The sequence below is a fragment of the Oncorhynchus nerka genome, linkage group LG2, assembly GCF_034236695.1.
Source record: "Oncorhynchus nerka isolate Pitt River linkage group LG2, Oner_Uvic_2.0, whole genome shotgun sequence".
NCBI classification, from domain to species: domain Eukaryota; kingdom Metazoa; phylum Chordata; class Actinopteri; order Salmoniformes; family Salmonidae; genus Oncorhynchus; species Oncorhynchus nerka.
In genome coordinates this window covers 71,048,958-71,075,158 of record NC_088397.1, presented here as the reverse complement: position 1 = coordinate 71,075,158, position 26,201 = coordinate 71,048,958, and positions in this window count along the sequence as shown.

The following is a 26,201-nucleotide window of genomic DNA, read 5'->3' as shown; positions in this document are numbered from 1 at the left end:
GCAAGGAGTTTACGACTGTTCAGAATGATGATATGATACGAGGTTGTGATTAATAAATTGACTTTTTATAGATGTGCTAGATTAAGACTTTTAGAGTTTAATTCGAGAGATGGTAACTCTTTAAAGAACCGCTCTCGTGGTGTCCCAATTCCTAATGAGCTAATTGCTTCTCAAACATTTTGGAGCGAGCGGTCGCATCCGCGCTTCGGTCTGCTTCGGTCTGCAGGTTGTATAACTTTTCATTACATTTCATTACATTTCATTATAGTACAACGGTTTGATTTGTCTAATCTTAGCAATTTCTTCTTAGCTAGCTACATAGCCGTCTTTGTATCAAAGATAATTGCGTAATTATCGTATTTCGTCGTCCTCCTATCTGCCCAGCAGCTAGCCAGCTAGCTAACGTTCACCGTCTACCGTAGCACTGTAGTAACTATCACACTCAACTGAACGACTTGATTAGTGTAGTGTTAGCTAGCTACATAGTTGTCTTTGCTGTCTTCGTATCCAAGATAATTGTGTAGTTTAGAGTGTGTAGTCTTAGAGCGATTATCTTAATTTACCGAGGTTAGCTAGCCAGCTATTTGTCGTCCTTAACGTAGGAGTCACTCCTAGCTAGCCAACAGCTAGCCAACGTCTACTGAATAGAACTTTCGCATTCCGGTCGCATTCCGCTTCGCTCCACAGGTAGTATCACATTTTCATTTCATTTCATTACAGTCCCAACGGTGTGATTTGTTTGATCGTAGCTAGCTACATAGCTAGCTACATAGCCGTCTTTGTTTCAAAGATAATTGTGTAGTCTAAAGCGATTTTCTAGGTTAGCTAGCCAGCTATTGTCGTTCTTTTAACGCAACGTAACGTAATCAACACTGCTAGCTAGCCAGCTAGCCCCCGAATAGCAGCATTGTAGAAACTTTACACTCAACGGAACGACTTGATTAGTGTAGTGTCAACAACGCAGCCACTGCCAGCTAGCCTACAAAGTCAACAACGCAGCCACTGCCAGCTAGCCTACCTCAGCAGTACTGTATCATTTTAATCATTTTAGTCAATTAGATTCTTGCTACGTAAGCTTAACTTTCTTAACATTCGAGACGTGTAGTCCACTTGTCATTCCAATCTCCTTTGCATTAGCGTAGCCTCTTCTCTAGCCTGTCAACTATGTGTCTGTCTATCCCTGTTCTCTCCTCTCTGCACAGACCATACAAACGCTTCACACCGCGTGGCCGCGGCCACCCTAATCTGGTGGTCCCAGCACGCACGACCCACGTGGAGTTCCAGGTCTCCGGTAGCCTCTGGAACTGCCGATCTGCGGCCAACAAGGCAGAGTTCTTCTCAGCCTATGCCTCCCTCCAGTCCCTCGACTTCTTGGCACTGACGGAAACATGGATCACCACAGACAACACCGCTACTCCTACTGCTCTCTCTTCGTCCGCCCACGTGTTCTCGCACACCCCGAGAGCTTCTGGTCAGCGGGGTGGTGGCACCGGGATCCTCATCTCTCCCAAGTGGTCATTCTCTCTTTCTTCCCTTACCCATCTGTCTATCGCCTCCTTTGAATTCCATGCTGTCACAGTTACCAGCCCTTTCAAGCTTAACATCCTTATCATTTATCGCCCTCCAGGTTCCCTCGGAGAGTTCATCAATGAGCTTGATGCCTTGATAAGCTCCTTTCCTGAGGACGGCTCACCTCTCACAGTTCTGGGCGACTTTAACCTCCCCACGTCTACCTTTGACTCATTCCTCTCTGCCTCCTTCTTTCCACTCCTCTCCTCTTTTGACCTCACCCTCTCACCTTCCCCCTACTCACAAGGCAGGCAATACGCTCGACCTCATCTTTACTAGATGCTGTTCTTCCACTAACCTCATTGCAACTCCCCTCCAAGTCTCCGACCACTACCTTGTATCCTTTTCCCTCTCGCTCTCATCCAACACTTCCCACACTGCCCCTACTCGGATGGTATCGCGCCGTCCCAACCTTCGCTCTCTCTCCCCCGCTACTCTCTCCTCTTCCATCCTATCATCTCTTCCCTCTGCTCAAACCTTCTCCAACCTATCTCCTGATTCTGCCTCCTCAACCCTCCTCTCCTCCCTTTCTGCATCCTTTGACTCTCTATGTCCCCTATCCTCCAGGCCGGCTCGGTCCTCCCCTCCCGCTCCGTGGCTCGACGACTCATTGCGAGCTCACAGAACAGGGCTCCGGGCAGCCGAGCGGAAATGGAGGAAAACTCGCCTCCCTGCGGACCTGGCATCCTTTCACTCCCTCCTCTCTACATTTTCCTCCTCTGTCTCTGCTGCTAAAGCCACTTTCTACCACTCTAAATTCCAAGCATCTGCCTCTAACCCTAGGAAGCTCTTTGCCACCTTCTCCTCCCTCCTGAATCCTCCTCCCCTCCCCCCTCCTCCCTCTCTGCAGATGACTTCGTCAACCATTTTGAAAAGAAGGTCGACGACATCCGATCCTCGTTTGCTAAGTCAAACGACACCGCTGGTTCTGCTCACACTGCCCTACCCTGTGCTCTGACCTCTTTCTCCCCTCTCTCTCCAGATGACATCTCGCGTCTTGTGACGGCCGGCCGCCCAACAACCTGCCCGCTTGACCCTATCCCCTCCTCTCTTCTCCAGACCATTTCCGGTGACCTTCTCCCTTACCTCACCTCGCTCATCAACTCATCCCTGACCGCTGGCTACGTCCCTCCCGTCTTCAAGAGAGCGAGAGTTGCACCCCTTCTGAAAAAACCTACACTCGATCCCTACGATGTCAACAACTACAGACCAGTATCCCTTCTCTCTTTTCTCTCCAAAACTCTTGAACGTGCCGTCCTTGGCCAGCTCTCCCGCTATCTCTCTCAGAATGACCTTCTTGATCCAAATCAGTCAGGTTTCAAGACTAGTCATTCAACTGAGACTGCTCTTCTCTGTATCACGGAGGCACTCCGCACTGCTAAAGCTAACTCTCTCTCCTCTGCTCTCATCCTTCTAGACCTATCGGCTGCCTTCGATACTGTGAACCATCAGATCCTCCTCTCCACCCTCTCCGAGTTGGGCATCTCCGGCGCGGCCCATGCTTGGATTGCGTCCTACCTGACAGGTCGCTCCTACCAGGTGGCGTGGCGAGAATCTGTCTCCTCACCACGCGCTCTCACCACTGGTATCCCCCAGGGCTCTGTTCTAGGCCCTCTCCTATTCTCGCTATACACCAAGTCACTTGGCTCTGTCATAACCTCACATGGTCTCTCCTATCATTGCTATGCAGACGACACACAATTAATCTTCTCCTTTCCCCCCCTCTGATGACCAGGTGGCGAATCGCATCTCTGCATGTCTGGCAGACATATCAGTGTGGATGACGGATCACCACCTCAAGCTGAACCTCGGCAAGACGGAGCTGCTCTTCCTCCCGGGGAAGGACTGCCCGTTCCATGATCTCGTCATCACGGTTGACAACTCCATCGTGTCCTCCTCCCAGAGCGCTAAGAACCTTGGCGTGATCCTGGACAACACCCTGTCGTTCTCAACTAACATCAAGGCGGTGGCCCGTTCCTGTAGGTTCATGCTCTACAACATCCGCAGAGTACGACCCTGCCTCACACAGGAAGCGGTGCAGGTCCTAATCCAGGCACTTGTCATCTCCCGTCTGGATTACTGCAACTCGCTGTTGGCTGGGCTCCCTGCCTGTGCCATTAAACCCCTACAACTCATCCAGAACGCCGCAGCCCGTCTGGTGTTCAACCTTCCCAAGTTCTCTCACGTCACCCCGCTCCTCCGCTCTCTCCACTGGCTTCCAGTTGAAGCTCGCATCCGCTACAAGACCATGGTGCTTGCCTACGGAGCTGTGAGGGGAACGGCACCTCAGTACCTCCAGGCTCTGATCAGGCCCTACACCCAAACAAGGGCACTGCGTTCATCCACCTCTGGCCTGCTCGCCTCCCTACCACTGAGGAAGTACAGTTCCCGCTCAGCCCAGTCAAAACTGTTCGCTGCTCTGGCCCCCCAATGGTGGAACAAACTCCCTCACGACGCCAGGACAGCGGAGTCAATCACCACCTTCCGGAGACACCTGAAACCCCACCTCTTTAAGGAATACCTAGGATAGGATAAAGTAATCCTTCTCCCCCCTTAAAAGATTTAGATGCACTATTGTAAAGTGGCTGTTCCACTGGATGTCATAAGGTGAAAGCACCAATTTGTAAGTCGCTCTGGTTAAGAGCGTCTGCTAAATGACTTAAATGTAAATGTGAAATGCTACATGATACATTTAATGCAATGGGTAACAATTAAACCTAGATAGTTGATTAGATAAATAACAGTCACCAGATTAATGAAAGTGGAGTCACGACACTGTCAGTGATTTATTTAGAATTCAAGGCCCACTTAACCATCACGGCTACCACAGCATTCTGCAGCAATACGACATCCCATCTGGTTTGCGCTTAGTGGGACTATCATTAGTTTTTCTACAGGACAATGACCCAAAACACACCTCCAGGCTGTGTAAGGGCTATTTGACCAAGAAGGAGAGTGATGGAGTGCTGCATCAGATGACCTGGCCTCCACAATCCCCCGACCTCAACCCAATTGAGATGGTTTGGGATGAGTTGGACCGCAGAGTGAAGGAATAGCAGCCAACAAGTGCTCAGCATATGTGGGAACTCATTCAAGACTGTTGGAAAAGCATTCCAGGTGAAGCTGGTTGAGAGAATGCCAAGAGTGTGCAAAGCTGTCATCAAGGCAAAGGGTGGCTTCTTTGAAGAACCTAAAATCTAAAATATATTTTGATTTGTTGAACACTTTTTTGGTTACTACATGATTCCATATGGGTTATTTCATAGTGTCGATGTCTTCACTATTATTCTGGTACTGGTACTGTATATGGTACTGTATATGCAATAATTACAAAATGTGAGTGGACAGGATTGGACATTCTTGATTCCTGATTATTATTTGAAAGAGACATTATGTGATGAATAATTTGAACATGCAGTGCGCAGGTTAGCCTTTTTAGTCATGCATCTTGTTCTAGACTAGAAGCAGCTCTGCAGAGTGGGCACTATTTGGCACAGCTACAAAGTCATAAAATCAGATGTTTCCCTAACCTTAACCACACTGCTAACCCTAATGCCTAACCCTAACCTTACATAAAGAACAAAAAGCACATTTTTGTTTTCAGATTTTTTTTGGAATATACCCAATTTTGAGTTAGCAGCTGGCCTATCTAAGGGGAAATAGCTCAGTTCTGCCTCCAGGACAAGACTGACAATGAACGTAAACCGTTAACCTACATGCAGTGCAAAGGCTACTTGTGTTGCCTATTTTGCAAATATTTTCCATTTACATAAGTATGCTATTTATAGGTGATGTTGGATGTAGCCTTTGCAAACATACATTTTTATTAAAATAAAAGCTTTAGAAAAAACGTTAACTTGCCTGAGCATCATCATGTTGTTGTAACTATCCTCTTGTCCGTAGTTTCGCTTCATTCCACATCAATCTCAAAGCGCAACACTCTCGTCGTCATTTCACTCCCAGCCAGTCCGATTTTTCAGGTTAATCTCTACTGTCTGTCTGCATGCTTTACATGTTTACACAACTCTGCATGTTTACTCTTCTGCTTTCTATATTGAAGTCATTTCAAAAGACACAAGAAGATCAACAAAACAGCAAAGTCCTTAAAAACAAAGTGGGCTTTTCTTCACTGCTTTTCTTCATGCAATTTGATGCTTGTTTTCCAGCTAAATTAACTCCCCCTGGTTCCATTCACTGTTTCGTATTCGATAGAATGGGAGATGCTTGTCTCGCGAAGAACAATGAGGGCCAGTCTCTCCGATGACGTAAATCAAGGGTTCCCATTGACGTTGGTGGAATCCCTGCATGTGACGTAGGTCAGATCTGTCGATGTCAGGGACTTAGAGATACACAATTCAATGGTTGAGGACGTCAAAAAGAAGAAAAAAGAGAAACAAGTTTCTAAAAATAGATTGCGGAAGAATAGCCTATTGTTGTGAATGATGTCTGTTGCCAGATAGGGTAAAATGTCACTTTCTTTTGCTTACCCTTTTTCATCGTTTTGCACACACTGTAGGTCTACACATAAACAGTTACATAAAAAATATGTGAACAAATAGCTACAATGAACAAAATATAAACGCAACATGTACATTGTTGGTCCTATGTTTTGATCCAGAAATTGTCCATGCACACAAAAGCTTATTTCTCTCAAATGTTGTGCACAAATGTGTTTACATCCTGAGCATTTCTCCTTTGGGAGAAATGGGCAAGATAGCCCATCCACCTGACAGGTGTGGCATATGAAGAAGCTGAAGTACCACCACAATCATTACACAGGTGCACCTTGTGCTGGGGACAATAAAAGGCCACAGTTTTGTCACACAACACAATGCCACATATGTCTCAAGTTTTGAGGGCAGTTGCAATCGGCATGCTGACTGCAGGAATGTCCACCAGAGCTGTTGCCAGAGAATTTAAAGTTAATTAAATTCGTAATTTTAGAGAATGAAATGTAATTTTAGATTTTTTTTTGCAGTATGTCCAACCAGAGAAAATTAGAAAATTAAACAATTAAAGAGAATTAAACGTCATTTTAGAGAATTTTTAGCAGTATGTTCAACCAGCCTCACAACCGCTGACCATGTGTAATCCTGCCAGCCCAGGACCTCCACATCCAACTTCTTCCCTTGCAGGATCCTCTGAGACCAGCCGCCTGGACAGCTGATGAAATTGTGGGTTTGCACAACCTAAGAATTTCTGCACAAACTGTCAGGAAGCGTCTCAGGGAAGCTCATCTGCGTGCTCGTCGTCCTCACCAGGGACTTGACCTGACTGCAGTTCGGCATCGTATCTGACTTCAGTGGGCAAATGCTCACTTTCCATGGCCTCTGGCATGCTGGAGAAGTGTGCTCTTCATGGATGAATCCCGGTTTCAACTGTACTGGGCAGATGGCAGACAGCTTGTATGGCGTCATGTGGGCGAGACGATTGCTGATGTCAGCATTGTGAACAGAGTGCCCATGGTGGTGGCGGGGTTATGGTATGGGCAGGCATAAGCTACGGACTAATGAAAACAATTGCATTTTATCGATGGCAATTTGAATGCACAGTGATACCATGACAAGATCCTGAGGCCCATTGTCATGCCATTCACCCACCGCATCACCTCATGTTTCAGCAAGACAACTTGTAGACTTGTTTACGTGCTGCTGTGCGTTTTGTTGCCAACCTTACCTTGCTACCTGCCAACTTTACGGTTTTTACTTTTAATTGTCGTTTTATTTTTTAAATTCCCTAGCTCAACTTTTTTCATTCCACTTTTTCACCCCGGACGCTTTATCTGGACGTGGTTCGTAAGGACCTCCAACATTAACATTATGCCTTCTAATTGCAGTCGCTGTACTCATAATATACAGGAGAACGATCGCCTTATGGCGAAGATAGCTGTGCTGCAAGCCCAGCTTCAGACTCAATCGTTAGGCAAGGGTAATTTAAGTGTAGGAAAGGATAAAACAGCGTCTGTGCCACCAATAAGTAGAGATAGTAATATAAATCCCCTCGCACAGTCCCCACAGCCTGATAATTTTCTCATGGCTTCTGGAAGGAAATGCTGTAGGAATGCTCAACCGGTGTCACTCATTCAGCCGACAGAAACTTTCCACCGGTTGGTTGGAGTCGGCGGCCGAGCCTTCTCTGGTCTCACTCCTCCCGTTACGGGGTCTGAGACGCCGACGTCTCCCACCATTAGCTCTGACAAATTGAACACCCTAGTCATTGGTGACTCCATTACCCGCAGTATTAGACTTAAAACAAATCATCCAGCGATCATACACTGTTTAAGAGGGGGCAGGGCTACCGACGTTAAGGCTAATCTGGAGATGGTGCTGGCTAAAGCTAAAACTGGCGAGTATAGGGATATTGTTATCCACGTCAGCACCAACGATGTTAGGATGAAACAGTCAGAGGTCACCAAGCACAACATAGCTTCAGCGTGTAAATCAGCTAGAAAGATGTGTCGGCATCGAGTAATTGTCTCTGGCCCCCTCCCAGTTAGGGGGAGTGATGAGCTCTACAGCAATGTCTCACAACTCAATCGCTGGTTGAAAACTGTTTGGCTGTTAGACTCCACTAAGCTGGCAGGCTGCCTGCCACTAGCACTGTCGGTGTAGTCAGCTCAGCTATCCCATTAAGACCGTGTCTGTGCCTCGATCTAGGTTGGGCAAAACTAAACATGGCGGTGTTCGCTTCAGCAATCTCACTGAAATAAAGTTCTCCTCCATTCCTGTCATTATTGAAAGAGATTGTGATATCTCACATCTCAAAATAGGGCTACTTAATGTTAGATCCCTCACTTCCAAGGCAGTTATAGTCAATTAACTAATCACTGATCATAATCTTGATGTGATTGGCCTGACTGAAACATGGCTTAAGCTTGATGAATTTACTGTGTTAAATGAGGCCTCACCTCCTGGTTACACTAGTGACCATATCCCCCACGCATCCCGCAAAGGCGGAGGTGTTGCAAACATCTACGATAGCAAATAAAAAAACAACTGGGTTTTCGTCTTTTGAGCTTCTAGTCGTGAAATCTATGCACTCAATCACTTTTTATAGCTACTATTGACAGGCCTCCTGGGCCACATACAGCATTCCTCACTGAGTTCCCTGGATTCCTATCGGACCTTGTAGTCATGGCAGATCATTTTCAAATTTTTGGTGACTTTAATATCCACATGGAAAAGTCCACAGACCCACTCCAAAAAGCTTTCGGAGCCATCATCGACTAAGTGGGTTTTGTCCAACATGTCTCCGGACCTACTCACCGCCAGTCATACTCTGGACTTAGTTTTGTCCCTTGGAATAAATGTTGTGGGTCTTAATGTTTTTCCTCATATTCCTGGACTATCGGACCACCATTGTATTACGTTTGCAATTGCAACAAATAATCTGCAAAGACCCCAAACAAGGATCATCATAAGCCGTGCTATAAATTCTCGGACAACCCAATGATTCCTAGATGCCCTTCCAAACTCTCTCCACCTACCCAAGGACGTCAGAGTACAAAAATCAGTTAACCACCTGAGGAACTCAATTTAACCTTGCGTAATACCCTAGATGCAGTCGCACCCCTAAAAACAAAAAACATTTGTCATAAGAAACTAGCTCCCTGGTATACAGAAAATACCCGAGCTCTGAAGCACGTTTCCAAACCAATTCCAGAAAATTGGAACGGAAATGGTGCTACACCAAACTGGAAGTCATCCGACTAGCTTGGAAAGACGATACCGTGCAGTATTGATGAGTCCTCACTGCTGCTCACTGCTGCTCACTGCTGCACCACGCTACAAGACCATGGTGCTTGCCTACGGAGCTGTGAGGGGAACGGCACCTCAGTACCTCCAGGCTCTGATCAGGCCCTACACCCAAACAAGGGCACTGCGTTCATCCACCTCTGGCCTGCTCGCCTCCCTACCACTGAGGAAGTACAGTTCCCGCTCAGCCCAGTCAAAACTGTTCGCTGCTCTGGCCCCCCAATGGTGGAACAAACTCCCTCACGACGCCAGGACAGCGGAGTCAATCACCACCTTCCGGAGACACCTGAAACCCCACCTCTTTAAGGAATACCTAGGATAGGATAAAGTAATCCTTCTCACCCCCCTTAAAAGACCTAGATGCACTATTTTAAAGTGGCTGTTCCACTGGATGTCATAAGGTGAAAGCACCAATTTGTAAGTCGCTCTGGATAAGAGCGTCTGCTAAATGACTTAAATGTAAATGTAAATGCTCGATCATCCTATTTTTCCAACTTAATTGAGGAAAATAAGAACAATCCTAAATGTATTTTTGATACTGCTGCAAATCTAACTAAAAAGCAGCATTACCAAGAGAGGATGGCTTTCACTTCAGCAGTGATAAATTCATGCACTTCTTTGACGAAAAGATCACGATCATTGGAAAGCAAATGACGGACTCCTCTTTAAATCTGCGTTGTCCTGAGTCTACACAACACTGCCAGGACCTAGGATCAAGGGAGACACTCAAGTTTTTTAATTAATTACTATATCTCTTGACACATTGACCTTCAAGCTGCATACTGGACCCTATTCCAACTAAACTACTGAAAGAGCTGCTTCCTGTGCTTGGCCCTCCTATGTTGAACATAATAAATTACTCTCTATCCACCGGATGTGTACCAAACTCACAAAAAGTGGCAGTAATAAAGTCAGTCTTGAAAAAGCCAAACCTTGACCCAGAAAATCTAAAAAACTATCGGCCTATATCGAATCTCCCATTCCTCTCAAAACATTTTGAGAAAGCTGTTGAACAACAACTCACTTCCTTCCTGACAAACAATGTATACGAAACGCTTCAGTCTGGTTTTAGACCCCATCATAGCACTGAGACTGCACTTGTGAAGGTGGTAAAGGACCTTTTAATGGCGTCAGACCAAGGCTCTGCATCTGTCCTCATGCTCCTAGACCTGCTGCTTTTGATACCATCGACCACCACATTCTTTTGGAGAGATTGGAAACCCAAATTGGTCTACACAGACAAGTTCTTGGCTGGTTTAGAACTTATCTGTCGGAAAGATATCAGGTTGTCTCTGTAGATGGTTTGTCCCCTGACAAATCAACTGTAAATTTCGGTGTTCCTCAAGGCTCCGTTTATGGACCACTATTGTTTTCACTATATATTTTACCTCTTGGTGATGTCATTCGGAAACATATGCAGATTAGAGGTCGACCGATTAATCGGAACGGCCGATTAATTAGGGCCGATTTCAAGTTTGCATAACAATTGGAAATCGGTATTTCTGGGCGCAAATTTTTACATTTTTTATTATTATTTTGATACCTTTATTTAACTAAAGTCAGTTAAGAACACATTCTTATTTTCAATGACGGCCTAGGCACGGTGAGTTAACTGCCTCATTCAGGGGCAGAACGACAGATTTTCACCTTGTCAGCTCAGGGGATCCAATCTTGCAACCTTACAGTTAACTAGTCCAACGCAATAACGACCTGCCTCTCTCTCATTGCACTCCACAAGGAGGCTGCCTGTTACGTGAATGCAGTAAGCCAAGGTAAATTGCTAGCTAGCATTAAACTTATCTTATAAAAAACAATCAATCATAATCACTAGTTAATTACACATGGTTGATGATATTACTAGATATTATCTAGCGTGTCCTGCGTTGCATATAATCTGACTGAGCATACATGCATACAAGTATCTAAGTATCTGATTGAGCGGTGGTAGGCAGAAGCAGGCACGTAAACATTCATTCAAACAGCATTTTCTTGCATTTTGCCAGCAGCTCTTCGTTGTGCGTCAAGCATTGTGCTGTTTATGACTTCAAGCCTATCAACTCCCGAGATGAGGCTGGTGTAACCGAAGTGAAATGGCTAGCTAGTTAGTGCCCGCTAATAGCGTTTCAAACGTCACTCGCTCTGAGCCTGTGGTTGTTCCCCTTGCTCTGCATGGGTAACGCTGCTTCGGGGGTGGCTGTTGTCGTTGTGTTCCTGGTTCGAACCCAGGGAGGAGAGAGGAGTGGGACGGAAGCTATACTGTTACACGTTAGCTTTCTTACATAGCACATATTGCACTTTTACTTTCTTCTCCAACACTTTGTTTTTGCATTATTTAAACCAAATTGAACATGTTTAATTTTATTGATGTATTATATTAAGTTAAAATAAGTGTTCATTCAGTATTGTTATAATTGTCATTATTACAAATAAATAAATAAAAATCGTCCGATTAATCGGTATCGGCTTTTCTGGTCCTCCAATAATCGGTATCGCCGTTGAAAAAAAATCATAATCGGTCGACCTCTAATGCAGATGACACACAGCTGTACATTTCGGTGAAACCTGGTGAAGCCCCAAAATTTCCCTCCCTGGAAGCCTGTGTTTCAGACATAAGGAAGTGGATGGCGGCAAATTCTCTACTTTTAAACTCGGACAAAACAGAGATGCTTGTTCTAGGTCCTAAGAAACAAAGAGATATTCTGTTGAATCTGACAATTCATCTTGATAGTTGTACAGTCATCTCAAATAAAACTGTGAAGGACCTCGGCGTTACTCTGGACCTTGATCTCTCTTTTGACGAACATATAAAGTCTGTTTCAAGGACAGCTTATTCCATCTACATAACACTGCAAAAATCAGAAACTTTCTGTCCAAAAATTATGCAGAAAAATGTATCCATGCTTTTGTCACTTCTAAGTTAGACTACTGCAATGCTCTCCTCTCCTTGAAAAACTTCAGTTAGTGCTAAACACGGCTGCTAGAATCTTGACTAGAACCAAAAAATGTGATCATATTACTCCAGTGCTAGCCTCTCTACACTGGCTTCTGTTAAGGCAAGGGCTGATTTCAAAGTTTTACTGCTAACCTACAAAGCATGACATGGGCTTGCTCCTACCTATCTTTCCTATTTGGTCCTGCCTTACATACCTACACGTACGCTACGGTCACAAGACGCAGGCCTCCTTACTGTCCCTAGAATCTCTAAGCAAACAGCAGGAGGCAGAGCTTTCTCCTATAGAGCTCCATTTTTCTCACTCACTCACTCACTCTGCCTGCTGCTATGGAACTCTTACCTGTTCACTGGATGTGCTACCTGTCCCAGACCTGCTGTTTTCAACTCTCTAGAAACACTCAATGATCAGCTATGAAAAGCCAACTGGCATTTACTCCTGAGGTGCTGACCTGACCCTGCTGGTCATCTTATGATCCACGCCCCTACCTTTTTTTTAAAGGTATCTATGACCAACAGATGCGTATCTGTATTCCCAGTCATATGAAATACATAGATTAGGGCCTAATGAATTTATTTCAATTTACTGATTTCCTTATATGAACTGGAACTCAGTCAAATCTTTGAAACTTGCGTTTTGGGTTTATATTTTTGTTCAGTGTAGATATCCCTGTGTGAATGTTTAGCTTTTCAGTCATAGTGTTATGTTAGTTTCTATAATTTACTTTCGTTTGTTTATTTGGCAAATTGACTGGTGAGAAAGGTTTTATGTAGGTGTTGAGTCTGTGGGGGACATGTCTAATGTCTAATCCACATTGAACAACTCCAGTAAAACATTTTTAATCATAACTGTTATTTTCAAGTTCTTGAAGGATTGAGGAAGAATTATAGTTTTTAAAATCCTTTTAGGCCTACTTGTCTTCCCCTGACCTAAACCTAAGTTACATCAAACTAAATTAATACTAAAACAAATGTATTAGCGAACATACAAATACATACATAGCCTACTGGTTAGAGCTTTGGGCCAGTAACCAAAAGGTTGCTGGATCGAATCCCAGAGCTGATAAGGTAAAAATCTGTCCTTCTGCCCATGAACAAGGCAGTTATAACCCATTGTTTCCTAGTTGGTTGTCACTGTAAATAAGAATTTGTTCTTAACTGATTTGCCTAGTTAAATCAAGGTTAATTTTTTTTTAAATCAACCATTTGATTAAAGGTAGCTACAGTTGAAGTCGTAAGTTTACATACTCTGAGGTTGGAATCATTAAAACTAGTTTTCAACCACTCCACAAATTTCTTGTAAACAAACTATAGTTTTGCCAAGTCGGTTAGGACATCTACTTTGAGCATGACACAAGTAATTTTTCCAAAAATTGTTTACAGACAGATTATTTCACTTATAATTCACTGTATCACAATTCCAGTGGGTCAGAAGTTTACATACACTAAGTTGATTGTGCCTTTAAACAACTTGGAGAATTCCAGAAAATGATGTTTTAGAAGCTTCCGATAGGCTAATTGACATCATTTGAGTCAATTGGAGGTGTACCTGTGGATGTATTTCAAAGCCTACCTTCAAACTCAGTGCATCTTTGCTTGACATCATAGGAAAATCAAAAGAAATCAGCCAAGACCTCAGAAAACAAATTGTAGACCTCCTTGGGAGCAATTTCAAATGCCTGAAGGTACCACGTTCATCTGTACAAACAATAGTGCGCAAGTATAAACACCATGGGACCACGTAGCCAACATACCACTCAGGAAGGAGAGGCGTTCTGTCTCCTAGAGATGAACTTACTTTGGTGCGAAAAGTGCAAATCAATCCCAGAACAACAGCAAAGGACCTTGTGTGGAGGAAACCGGTACAAAAGTATCTATATCCACAGTAAAATTAGTCCTATATCGACCTGAAAGGCCGCTCAGCAAGGAAGAAGCCAGTGCTCTAAGACCGCCATAAAAAAAGTCAGACTATGGTTTGCAACTGCACATGGGGATAAAGATGGTACTTTTTGGAAAAATGTCCTCTGGTCTGATGAAAAAAAAATTGAACTGTTTGGCCATAATGACCATTGATATGTTTGGAGGAAAAAGGGGGAGGCTTGCAAGCCGAAGAACACCATCCCAGCCGTGAAGCACAGGGGTGGCAGCATCATGTTGTGTGGGTGCTCTGCTGCAGGAGGGACTGGTGTGCTTCACAAAATAGATGGCATCATGAGGATGGAAAATTATGTGGATATATTGAAGCAACATATCAAGACATCAGTCAGGAAGTTAAAGCTTGGTCACAAATGGGTCTTCCAAATGGACAATGACCCCAAGCATACTTCCAAAGTTGTGGCAAAATGGCTTAAGGACAATAAGTCAAGGTATTGGAGTGGCCATCACAAAGCCCTGTCCTCAAACCTATAGAACATTTGTGGGTAGAACTGAAAAAGCGTGTGCGAGCAAGGAGGCCTACAAACCTGACTCAGTTACACCAGCTCTGTCAGAAGGAATGGGCCAAAATTCATCCAACTTATTGTGGGAAGCATGTGGAAGGCTACCCGAAATGTTTGACCCAAGTTAAACAATTTAAAGGCAATGCTACCAAATACTAATTGAGAGTATGTAAACTTCTTGGCATTCTCTCAACCAACTTCGTGAGGTAGTCACCTGGAATTCATTTCAATTAACAGGTGTGCCTTGTTTAAAGTTAATTTGTGGAATTTCGTTCCTTCTTAATGCGTTTGAGCCAATCAGTTGTGTTGTGACAAGGTAGGCGGGGTATACAGAAAGCCCTATTTGGATAAAATACCAAGTTCATATTATGGCAAGAATAGCTCAAATAAGCAAAGAGAAACGACAGTCCATCATTACTTTCAGAGATGAAGGTCAGTCAATACGGAACATTTCAAGATCTTTGAAGGTTTCTTCAAGTGCAGTGAAGTAAACTCAACTAAGGAGTAATAGAGAATGGAGACTTTTAATTTGAAAACATGCAGAATAACTCTTTCTGGTTTCCCTGACTTCCATTTTTTGTATACTGTGTTAGGCTTGTTCGCGTAGCACTCCTCACAGGCTGTTTGGTGTATGTTTTTGGGGGGTTTGTGAGATGAAAATGCCAAAACTCTGAAAGGTATTATTGTACGTCAGAATTACAACACAAGATTTGTTGAAGCCTAATTTTTTTGTCCGTAATCATAACATGGTGTTTGTACAGTGGCAAGAAAAAGTATGTGATCCCTTTGGAATTACCTGGATTTCTGCATAAATTGGTCATCAAATTTGATCTGATCTTAATCTAAGACACAAACATAGACAAACACATTGTGCTAAAATTAATAACACACAAATTATTGTATTTTTCTTGTCTTTATTGAATACATCATTTATTAACATTTCACAGTGTAGGTTGGAAAAAGTATGTGAACCCCCAGGCCTAATTGGAGTCAGGAGTCAGCTAACCTGGAGTCCAGTTAATGAGACAAGATTGGAGATGTTGGTTAGAGCTGACCTGCCCTATAAAAAACACTTACAAAATGTTTCTATTCATAAGAAGCATTGCCTGATGTGAACCATGCCTTGAACAAAATAGATCTCAAAACACCTAAGATTAAGAATTGTTGACTTGCATAAAGCTGGAAATGGTTACAAAAGTATCTCTAAAAGCCTTGATGTTCATCAGTCCAGATTCTGGGTTCGAGTCCAGGCTCTGTCGCAGCTGGCCACGACCTGGAGATCCATGGGGAAGTGCACAATTGGCCCAGCGTCGTCCGAGTTAGGGGAAGGTTTGGCCGGCAGGGATGTCCTTGTCCCATCGCGCACTAGTAACTTCTGTGGCGGACCATCAAGTCGTCAAGTGAACGGTGTTTCCTCCGACACGTTGGTGTGGCTGGCTTCCAGGTTAAGTGGGCATTGTGTCAAGAAGCAGTGCGGCTTGGTTGGGTTGTGTTTCGGGGGACGCACGGCTCTCGACTTTCGCCTCTCCCGAGTCCGTGCAGGACTCGCAGTGATGAGACAAGACTGTAACTATCAATTGGATACCACAAAATTGGGGGAAAAAAATGGGGGTTATAATATTATATATATATATATATATATATATATATATATATATATATATATACACACACAGTGGGGGACAAAAGTATTTAGTCGGCCACCAATTGTGCAAGTTCTCCCACTTAAAAAGATGAGAGGCCTGTAATTTTCATCATAGGTACACTTCAACTATGACAGACAAAATGAGAAAAAAAATCCAGAAAATCACATTGTAGGATTTTTTATTAATTTATTTGCAAATTATGGTGGAAAATAAGTATTTGGTCAATAACAAAAGTTTATCAATACTTTGTTATATACCCTTTGTTGGCAATGACAGAGGTCAAACGTTTTCTGTAAGTCTTCACAAGGTTTTCACACAATTGTTGCTGGTATTTTGGCCCATTCCTCCATGCAGATCTCCTCTAGAGCAGTGATGTTTTGGGGCTGTTGCTGGGCAACACGGACTTTCAACTCCCTCCAAAGATTTTCTATGGGGTTGAGATCTGTAGACTGGCTAGGCCACTCCAGGACCTTGAAATGCTTCTTACGGAGCCACTCCTTCGTTGCCCGGGCGGTGTGTTTGGGATCATTGTCATGCTGAAAGACCCAGCCACGTTTCATCTTCAAAGCCCTTGCTGATGGAAGGAGGTTTTCACTCAAAATCTCACGATACATGGTCCCTTTGCAGAAAAACAGCCCCAAAGCATGATGTTTCCACCCCCATGCTTCACAGTAGGTATGGTGATCTTTGGATGCAACTCAGCATTCTTTGTCCTCCAAACACAACGAGTTGAGTTTTTACCAAAAAGTTATATTTTGGTTTCATCTGACCAAATGACATTCTCCCAATCTTCTTCTGGATCATCCAAATGCTCTCTAGCAAACTTCAGACGGGCCTGGACATGTACTGGCTTAAGCAGGGGGACACGTCTGGCACTGCAGGATTTGAGTCCCTGGCGGCGTAGTGTGTTACTGATGGTAGGCTTTGTTACTTTGGTCCCAGCTCTCTGCAGGTCATTCACTAGGTCACCCCGTGTGGTCTGCTAAATGACTTAAATGTAAATGTAAATGTTCTGGGATTTTTGCTCACCGTTCTTGTGATCATTTTGACCCCACGGAGTGAGATCTTGCATGAAGCCCCAGATGGAGGGAGATTATCAGTGGTCTTGTATGTCTTCCATTTCCTAATAATTGCTCCCACAGTTGATTTCTTCAAACCAAGCTGCTTACCTATTGCAGATTCAGTCTTCCCAGCCTGGTGCAGGTCTACAATTGTGTTTCTGGTGTCCTTTGACAGCTCTTTGGTCTTGGCCATAGTGGAGTTTGGAGTATGACTGTTTGAGGTTGTGGACAGGTGTCTTTTATACTAACAACAAGTTCAAACAGGTGCCATTAATACAGGTAACGAGTGGAGGACAGAGGAGCCTCTTAAAGAAGAAGTTACAGGTCTGTGAGAGCCAGAAATCTTGCTTGTTTGTAGGTGACCAAATACTTATTTTCCACTGTAATTTGCAAATAAATTCATGAAAAATCCTACAATGTGATTTTCTGGATTTTTTTTCTCATTTTGTCTGTCATAGTTGAAGTGTACCTATGATGAAAATTATAGGCCTCTCTCATCTTTTTAAGTGGGAGAACTTGCACAATTGGTGGCTGACTAAATACTTTTTTGCCCCACTGTATATATAAGATGACTGCAAGAGCACAGAGCAAAATGCTAAGAAGAATCCTAGAGTTTCAGCTAAAGGCTTACAGAAATCTCTGGAACATGCTAACATGTCTGTTGACGAGTCTATGATACGTAAAACACTAAACAAGAATGGTGTTCTTGGGAGGACACCACGGAAGAAGCCACTGCTGTCCAAAAAAATCCATTACTGTATGTTTGAAGTTTGCTAAAGAGCACCTGGATGTTTCACAACGCCATTGGCAAAATATTCTGTGGACAGATGAAACTAAAGTTGAGTTGTTTGGAAGGAACACACAACACTATGTTTTGAGGAAAAAAAGGCACAGCACACCATCATCAAAACCTCATCCCCACTGTAAAGTATGGTGGAGGGAGCATCATGGTTTGGGGCTGCTTTGCTGCCTCAGGGCCTGGACAGCATGCTATCCTCGACAGAAAAATGAATTTCCAAGTTTATCAAGACATTTTGTCCGCCAATTGAAGCTCAACAGATGTTGGGTGATGCAAGAGCACAACAACAAAAAACACATTAGTAAATCAACAACAGAATAGCTTCTACAGAAGAAAATACGCCATCTGGAGTTCTGATTTCAACCCGATTGAGATGCTGTGGCATGACCTCGAGAGCGGTTCACACCAGACATCCAAAGAATATTGCTGAACTGGTTAGTAAAGAGGAATGGTCCAAAATCCCTCCTGATCGTTGTGCAGGTCTGATCTGCAACTACAGAAAATATTTGGTTGAGGTTATTGCTGCAAAAAGGAGGGTAAACCAGTTACTAAGTCCAAGGGTTCACATACACGGTGTGTTCAATAAAGACATGAAAACGTATAATTGTTTGTGTGTTATTAGTTTAAGAAGACTGTTTGTCTATTGTTGTGGCTGAAATGAAGATCAGATCACATTTTATGACATATTTATGCAGAAATAAAGGTAAATTAAGACCAAAAAGCACATTTCTGTTTTAATACATTTTTATGATATAGCTCATTTAGACTTTGTGGGTGTGGTAACTAATGGAAAGCAGGAGCAAGGAGTTTGGTTAGCTAGGCAACCTATATGAGCCATTCCAGCTCAATGATGTATATTGCCGTGTTCACGTGCTAGTCAGAAGTAGGAAACTCATAAATGTCCGACTTTCTAACTGGTTGTTGTCACGTACTGCGTTCAACATATCAGCAAGTCAGATATGTCAGAGTTTCCTATTTCCGACTAACATGTGAACACGGCATATAAACTCTGGATTGCTGATGCTACATGTATTGGCCATAGAGTAGCACAGTATGAGTCATAATACCCATAAAACCCAGAGGTCAAACAGGGAAATGGTTCCAATATTTTTTCCACTATTCATTTTTCCCGTAGGGGATTTTAGAAACACGTAAAATAAGGGCTGTGTTTCATGTAGGCTTACCCTGGTGTGATGCTTTGAGAACCGTGTAAATCTCTGTAGGTCATGGGGACTTTTATCAATATATTTGCCTGTATTTACCCCCACAATATGAAACGTTAATTAGCTGCTAATGTAGCTATCATAAGAACTACAAATGCCATGATGCCTGGACACCATTTTGCTCCTTTGCACCCCATTATTTTTATTTCTACTTTGCACATTCTTCCATTGCAAATCTACCATTCCAGTGTTTTACTTGCTATATTGTATTTACTTTGCCACCATGGCCTTTTTTTGCCTTTACCTCCTCCCTTATCTCACCTCATTTGCTCACATCGTATATAGACTTGTTTCTACTGTATTATTGACTGTATGTTTGTTTTACTCCATGTGTAACTCTGTGTCGTTGTATGTGTCGAACTGCTTTGCTTTATCTTGGCCAGGTCGCAATTGTAAATGAGAACTTGTTCTCAACTTGCCTACCTGGTTAAATAAAGGTGAAATAAAATAAATAAATAAATAAAAAAATCAGGACGAAAGTAAGATGTAGTGAAGGCTAAATCTAGTAATGAATAAATTGGCTAAGTTTCTTTAAATTGACAATTCTGTGAACTGTTTTGTGCAAGTTTTAAATTGACACAGACTAACGAAAATCACCTTGTTCGAGAGAGATTTACATGGTTATCAAAGCGTCGCGCCAGGGTAAGCCTACACTAAACACATACCTTATTTGAAGTGTTTCTGAAATCCCCAATTGGAAAAATGAATGGTGGAAAAACAATTGGGACCATTACCCTGTTTGACTGCTAGATTTGATGGGTATTATGACACCACCACTGTGGGGCCCTATTGAGAGGCACCAGACGGCCAGATTGACACTCCCCAGTAGGAGCATCCCTCCATAGGAATGAATGGAATTCTACAGTCTGTTAGGGTTAGCAGTATGGTTAAGGTTAGGCTTAGGTTTAACATTGTAGAAATAGACAGGGTTTATGACTTCGTGGCTATGCTTGTGCTTCCTATCACTCAGAAGTTGTATAGCAAGCTAAGGTGACAACAATGCCTGCCATCAACGTTTCCCAGTTGCTTTGAATGTTCAAAATCATAGTGTAAGAACACTTTTAAATTCTCGGAAGGATAAATCAAATCAAAGATTATTTGTCACATGCGCCGATTACAACCGGTGTAGACCTTACAGTGAAATGCTTACTTACAGGCTCTAACCAATAGTGCAAAAAAGGTATTAGGTGAACAATAGGTAAGTAAAGAAATAAAACAACAGTAAAAAGACAGGCTATATACAGTAGCGAGGCTACATACAGACACCAGTTAGTCAGGCTGATTGAGGTAGTATGTACATGTAGATATGGTTAAAGTGACTATGCATATATGGTGAACAGAGAGTAGCAGTAGCGTAAAAGAGGGGTTGGCGGGTAGTGGGTGGCGGGACACAATGCAGATAGCCCTGTTAGCCAATGTGCGGGAGCACTGGTTGGTCGGCCCAATTGAAGTAGTATGTACATGAATGTATAGTTAAAGTGACTATGCATATATGATAAACAGAGAGTAGCAGCAGCGTAAAAAAGAGGGGGGTGGCACACAATGCAAATAGTCCGGGGAGCCATTTGATTACCTGTTCAGCCTTTTTGTCCTAGACTTGGCACTCCGGTACCGCTTGCCATGCGGTAGTAGAGAGAACAGTCTATGACTGGGGTGGCTGGGGTCTTTGACAATTTTTAGAACCTTCCTCTGACACCGCCTGGTGTAGAGGTCCTGAATGGCAGGCAGCTTAGCCCCAGTGATGTACTGGGCCATACGCACTACCCTCTGTAGTGCCTTGCAGTCAGAGGCCGAGCAATTGCCGTACCAGGCAGTGATGCAACCAATGCTCTCAATGTTGCAGCTGTAGAACCTTTTGAGGATCTCAGGACCCATGCCAAATCTTTTTAGTTTCCTGGGGAGGAATAGGCTTTGTCGTGCCCTCTTCACGACTGTCTTGGTGTGTTTGGATCATTCTAGATGTTCCAACTAGCTAGGTATCTTTTTAGTTTTCTAGCACATTCATTAATTTGTGAACAATTAACAAGCTAGTTAGCTCCCACATGTTCTTGTCAAACTATCAACAGTAGCTAGCAAGCAACAAGATATGCCAAATACTGGGTCTAAAAACCACTTGAGGGCAAATAAATCAGATTTGACCATTCAGACAAGTCGCATGGCTAGGAATCAGATTGGTACATATCCGTGGGAAGTAGGGGCGCTGAGGGTGCTGCAGCACCCTGAAAAAACTGAATCAATATATAGATATATATTTATAAATCACAAAAGTAGTGCACTGGACCTTTACTAGTCCTGTATTAGCAGGCCGATATAGCCCCCCCCCCCCTCATCAAAAGAATGTCAGCACCCCAACCCTTAAACTACTTCCGGCGGCTATAGATTTATATCCGATTTCAAACGTTTACGTTTTCAAATATGTCTTGAAATATCCAATTCCATGTGCTTTTTGGCTATTCAGACTGCAGGAAAAAGAACAGATTCAAATTGGATATGCAAGAAAATAGGATTGAGTCACTACAAATTGCCAATGTGAACAAGGCTTCACTTACTTTTTGACTGCAGCTGGGGCAAAGGTCTAAATGTGCTGAGTGGATGTTTTGCCCCTCCTTCATAATGTGTATGGGGTTTATTTCGATATGGGCGCATGGTTAACAACTGGTGCTCAACATCATGGCTGTATATCAGTCTGATTAGTCAACAAGTGCATCATGTGATTGATGAGTGTGCTTGAACTCTGTGCCATTTGGGCACTACATAAAATACCTGGCCAGTCATGTCTGATAGCCAGACAGTATTCACACACTTTGATATGATATTTGCATTAGAGGGCATGAATGTATTTTGATAAATGTTCCAAAATTAGATATATTTTCTGTATTGTGTTCCAAATGTAGGGGATGCATGAATCGCTATACTGTAACTCATGTGTCTGAGTGTTTGAACATGTTCTGCACCTTGAGACATAGACGGTTTGTGTGTCTGGCCAACAACACCAAGGGGCCGTATCAGTGTGCCTGTGAGTGGACATGTGAGTTGAGGGACTTGAGTTACGGGGGCATTTCCCCTGTCTCTAGGCACCACTATGGGCAGAGAGAGAAAGGGAAAGAGAGATAGAGTGAAAGGGGGAGAGAAAGTCAGAGTGTGGGTGACAGACAGAGAGAGGAAGGGAATTAGGGGTGGGCAGAAAGAGAGAGAGGAAGGGAATTAGGGGTGGGCAGAAAGAGAGAGAGAGATGAGGAAAGAGAGGGTGGAAGCACCGAAAGCGACAGATATGGAGAAAGAGGGGGTGGGTGGGGGGGGACACGGAAAGAGAGTGATGGGGAAGGGGTGGGTCATGTTCTGGTAGAAAACTTCTCTACGTGTTCCCATAAAAAAAGGCAGAGTAACATAAGCCTTGCCCCACCCTCTCACCCGCAACCCAACGCCTCCCGTAACCCTCTCCCAAGCCCCCCGCAACCCAACGCCCCCGATAATCCTTTCCTATGGCCCCCTGCCTGAACCCCTCGCACCACACCCCCTCCTGTTACCCTCTCCCATGCCCCCCCCCGCAACCCAATGCTTCCCGTAACCCTCTCCCATGCCCCGCCGCAACCCAATGCCCCGATAATCCTTTCCTATGGCCCCCTGCCTGAACCCCCGCACCCCACCCCCTCCTGTTACCCTCTCCCATGCCACCCCCCACACCCCACCCCGACACCTCCTGTAACCCCCCGCATGCCCAGTAGACTATATCAGGTTAGCATAGGTTGTGAAGAGTTTAAAAAATGTCAGTAAGTTGGGCAGATGTTAAAGAACTGATAGTGTTGTTTATTCTGCTAGAAATTGAGAGCTCAAATTCAGTCTTTCACCATCATTGCTATTCAGCCCCCTCATGTGAAAAGCATTACTGCCTGGGTTAGGGCAAGGTTAAAAATCAAGGCTCTGCAATGAGTAATGGTATATTTGGATAAATAATTCATTACATTTAGAAAACAAAACTATGAACTATTGTCCCTTGACCAGAGCAATGAATCTGAATGAGAATTCACAAATGCCCTTTGAAAATGATTTGTACACAGTAACTAACTCATACAGCATATCAATAAGTGAAGCTGACCAGGTGGGTACAGTAAATCAGCTTTAATCCAACTGAATAGTATCCATTGAACTGTTTTCCCCTTTAACTGTGACAGTGGATTTGTAAATTTTTTTGTTGTATTTTTTTGACAGAATGCTTTTCTCACCTGTAGCATTATTATTATTTTTTATTTAACCTTTAATTAACTAGGCAAGTCAGTTAAGAACAAATTCTTATTTACAATGACGGCCTACACCGGCCAAACCCAGACGACGCTGGGCCTATGGGACTCCCAATCATGGCCGGTTGTGATACAGCCTGGATTCGAACCAGGGTGTCTGTAGTGATGCCTCTAGCACTGAGATGTAGTGCCTTAGACCGCTGCGTCACTAGGGAGTACCATAAAATGCACCACCAGATGTCATCATAGGCAAATGAGAGATGGCTGTGCCATCTTGCTGTTCCATTGACAACCATCAGCAAATATTGCTTCCAAAACAATATCATGGATAAGTGAGGGAAAAAAGCGTATTTGATCAAGACCAATTAACTTGTATCCAGTTATTTTACAGTTATTCGGTTCTATGATCTCTCATGAGTCATAACGTATAATTGTCATTGAAGGAAATATGTTCGCTAGGACATGTTCTGCAGTATTTGTCTTGTCTTTGAAGAAGGAGCCATCCAAACCATGACTTTTGAAGTGAAGCCTGTAGCAAGCTATGCACATAGAGAATCTCACAAATTGTCCTAGAAAGAGTGGCCCCAAGGGGCCCCAAAAGTGAGCTGAGTACCTTCATTTACAGATCACGTTACTCGTCTTCATACTTCTCTTTTGGTAAAGTATACCATGTAATGTACTGTATACATGTAGTCAGACACAAATAGGTACCCTATGCTACATATGGAGAGCATCCCCTTTTCATGTGACCTTTGGAAGGATGGAGTGTGTATTTCTAGGTTAATCGGCCCAGGCTACATCAGGGGTATCAGACTCCAGCTGGTTCTCGTTACAGCAACCATCCGCCACTAATGACTCAATTAGCACTCTCATTTGCCCGTTATAACTAAACAGTGTTGTGACTAAACAGTGCAGCATGAAAACGAGAAATCTCCAATTAGAGAAGCTATTTGGGTGTCATGGGTAATAGAACTGTTCTATTTCAACCTATTTTGGCCTCTCTCATGCAAGATTACATTGGAACACTAACATCTAGCTAGTTCTAGTGTTGCAGTCATTTTAAAGGAGCCTCCTGAATGCTAGGTATATGTCCAAAATGACACCCTATTCCCTATATTGTGCACTACTTTTGGCTAGGTCCCATAGGGAATAGGGTGCCAGGCTAGCCCTCCCGGACCGGGAATAGCAGGCCCTGCGCTCCATCCATGCTGACTCTGTGGAAAGTCTCCCATGTTAAAGCCAATCCATGGCCAACAAACACAAAACCTTTCAGGATTACACAGCACCGCTATGACAGCTGCTCAACCACCATAGACACCCTTTATAAAACTACATTCAGTCACGTACAACGATATCCCTCTGGTAACTGACCTTGAGAAAGGCGGAGATAAAATTGCTGTCTGTTTTTCAAGTACTTAAAAAAAAAATCTCTTACATGAATACACATACTATTCTTTTTTTATATGAGAAAAGCCATGTCTCTTTTTCATGAGGACAGCATCTCAGTAGTTGTGGTTTGGAAGCAGCCTCACTAAGCAGAGAAAGATGAGGTCAGCGATAAAGAGGAAGTGAGCTTCTGAATGTCGGGCAATCCTAATGATACCCTCAGCTGTCTGATCTGTCGACACTACAGGAAATTTGCTGAGGAAGTCAAACGTACTTAATTCGGTTTATGACAGTGAACAACAATTATAGAGACACAGACTATTGGCATTTCACATTAATCAATATGGATACAAAAACATTTGTTGTGAAAATGCTATAGAAAGCTGGTAAACACACAGGTCTATTATTGTAATGAGACAAAACAATAAGGCATAATAGTAATCCAACTCATGGAATGGAATGATAAATTATAACAACTTAAACAATAAGCAGATATCAAGCTTAACTAACATAAGGAACCTACTCAAATCAACAAAAGCCTGGGTTAGTTAGAGTTCTTCGTTCACTGAAATGAGTTGAGCTTCAATGTTAATCAATGGCTACTCATGTTTCTGGAAGCAATTCAGACGGACATGATTCAGAATGTTTCCGCTCAAAGGTCTGTTTCTTTATGGCAATGGACCTTGAGCAGAGTCAGTGGACTTCTGTTCCTGGGTGAAGTTTCCCCTTGGTACAGATATAGGATCAGCTTCCCCTCCCCAATCTTAACCTTAACCATTAATGCAAAACTGACCCAAGACCAGCAACTAGGGACAACGTAACATTACACCTGGAGCTTTATTTGAGGTGGAAGAAGCCTGAAGGTTAGGCAGGAACAGCCGTCAGCATGTTGGCTTGGTTCTTGTGTGTGATGTGGATCTAAACACAGGGTGTAAAATAAAGAGGTTTTACGATGCCGTCACAGTCTACAACACAGTCTATCCCTATACCCTTTGGTGTTAGGGAAACATTTTTGTTTTATCCCTACACTGACACACCTGATTCAAGTAATGTAATCACCAAGCCCTAGATTAATTGTGTCTGGTGTGTCAGTGTATGGCAAAAACAAAAATGTGGTCTGTCGGGTGAGGGTTTGGG